The sequence below is a fragment of the Patella vulgata genome, chromosome 3 (assembly GCF_932274485.2).
Source record: "Patella vulgata chromosome 3, xgPatVulg1.2, whole genome shotgun sequence".
Classification (NCBI taxonomy): Eukaryota; Metazoa; Mollusca; class Gastropoda; family Patellidae; genus Patella; species Patella vulgata.
The window spans coordinates 28944630-28947154 of NC_065881.2; the positions used below are offsets into that span (position 1 = coordinate 28944630).

Here is a 2525-nt window from a genome sequence, read left to right on the forward strand (position 1 = left end):
CACATCGTCAAAACAACTTGTCTATGGCGTAGAGGACTGCGATATTATTGAAATGAAATGAAATGGGGTGTAACGTCCTACTGTTCTGCTCCTATACTGGGCTAATGAAGACGGGCATAAGCTATACAGTGTGCTATGAGGGAAATTTTGCCCGGGCAGCGGCACTATCGCCTACTCTTATATCGAATTCCAACTGCCAAGGGATCTTTTACGTGCATTCCAATGTATACACGGGACCTTGGTTTTTCGTCTCATCCGAAGGACTAGACAGCTGTCCTTGTCAGGCCCTCCGTTCTGCACCACTGACAAGGGGGAACCAGGTCGGAAAATCCAGATGAACTTTCTCGGCCAATGCAGGGATCGAACACCCGACCTCCAGGCTAGCGAGCCTGCGATATTATTAAATGTAGTGTAAAGGAAATGCGAAACGTGGGTCATTTCTGGTGAAAGTATGCATCGGCCGATGGTTCTTCCGTTGAAATTTATTTGTAATAAAGTTTATGACTTTCTAGGCGTTTTTTTCATCCTGCTTATTTTCAATGCCTGTGAAGTGTCCAGCAAGAGAACTGCGCCTTCTATCATCACAATTAATTAAAATAATTATTCAATATTCTAATTCATATATTTTGCATATTAATATAAATCAAACCAAATTATGAAATAGATGCCAATTGATATGTATAATAATTGATTTTTGTAATATGTTGTTATGTTAATTTAATGTCATTGTATATGTTTTTGAACTGCCATGTAGTTCCCCCCATTTTGTTTTGTTACTATGATTTTGACTAGTTGTTTCATGTACATTGTATAGAGCAATTCTTATCAATTGCGAATTGCGATCTGGGTCGGACTAAACGTCTGCTACTTACTGCTTGATACAGATACTGCTTGATACTTACTGCTTGATAGGTATCTAAAACGGTATAAAAGTATCCGTGTATCAGAAATGAATAGTACTCTTTCTGTACATTTCTGATACACGGATACTTATATGCATGTATTGCAAATAAACAGGACAGTTTTATCAAAGGTTGCCAGCGGCAACGAGTAGAGGTAAGATCTAACGCAGATAGACTTGATTCACCATTGCCCTCATTGTGTTCAGTGACAGGTGGCACATAACCATCTAAAGCACATCTAAGCAGTCTTGTATCTTCAAGAACTGAACAGTTCCCATGCTTAGACACCTGAATGAAAGATGAAAATATTATTAATTTAAGGAAGAAGCTGTCTCGAAAACAAAACATAGCCATTGACAGCAGCTTATCTGAATGGAAAACTTGGATGTTGACCAAATTTGATAACGATTCCTTTTGCCTCAAGAAATCTGATCTCTATTGTGTTATGGTGGGAGTCGAATGGTCTAACACATGCCCTTTAGATAAGGTTTGTTATTGAGTCAAGTGGCGTGGTTTCAATCCCAACCATGTGGGTTTTTCTCCGGGTCCTTCAGTTTTCTTCTACTGCTAAAGACCCCCATGTTAGTTCTGAGATGACCTATTTTGTGTTGATTGGACTGTAAACTCTCCCCCTCTCTCGTGTTTTATTCTGTAATATTAACTTACTGTTAGGGCTCTACAATGGGAAATAATCTTTCTAAATGATGCAGTAAACACTTGAGCTGTAGGATTGTTATTCCATCCTGCTGTAATAATAAAACAACAAAATTAGTGAAAAATAATTAAATCTTTGTAATAACGAAAGACTGAAAGCCTGATTAGTTATGTAATGTTCATAGAAATGATAATAATATCTTACCAGTACGGCGTACAGCATTAACGAACAGCTCCAAGTGATCTTGAGAACATTTGTATGTTAACAAGTACTTTTGTTCATCCAGAATTTGGTTAGCAACTCCAAGAACAGAATCAATGAGGATTATAAATCCCTTCACACACATTCCTCTAAAATTAAAGATTAGTTTAAAAATTAACATTAATCATTTTTGTAAGCTCAATATTACTTATCAAATTACTTATTTTTCTAAAAGAGATTGGTTAGCAACAGAATAGCCTAAATGAGGATTATAAGCCCCTTCACACACATTCCTATAAATACATTATAGTTTGAAAATTAACTATCAGTCTTGTTAGCTCTATATTACTAATCAAATGAACTATTTTTCTGAAAAAGATTAGTCATACAATGTACCAATACTCTACTTTTAAACACATAACATTACAATGTTCAAAATACTTGAGACATAAACTGAAAATATGGCAAACTAAAAAAAAAGTACAGAGAAAAACCTTTGACAATTTAATATAAAACATGCAGCAAACTAGACATGCAATGCAGCTATGCTCGGTTAAATATCATAATATTAAACAATTACTGAATAATAGCGGATAAAAATATAGTTTTTACCAAAATGACCTCATTTCCAGTAACACTAACAGTGAATTGATAGGCGAAATACCGAAGACATTTATCGTTCAAGTTCGTTGCAGCAACCTCTGTGGGAGATTTTAATTTTTTAAATTACACGTCTCTTTGTACTAACTTAAAAACCATGATCTCCA

General features: G+C 35.5%; 1 long non-coding RNA gene across 1 annotated transcript; it reads right to left on the reverse strand.

Annotated features, from left to right (window-relative positions):
* Positions 1-1010: 1010 nt before the first annotated feature.
* Positions 1011-1895, reverse strand: LOC126816931 (uncharacterized). Its single transcript, XR_007678673.1, has 3 exons — positions 1762-1895; positions 1569-1648; positions 1011-1190 (listed from the first exon to the last, which is right to left on the reverse strand). It is a non-coding gene; the product is annotated as an uncharacterized LOC126816931 (long non-coding RNA).
* Between the last annotated feature and the right edge of the window lie 630 nt (positions 1896-2525).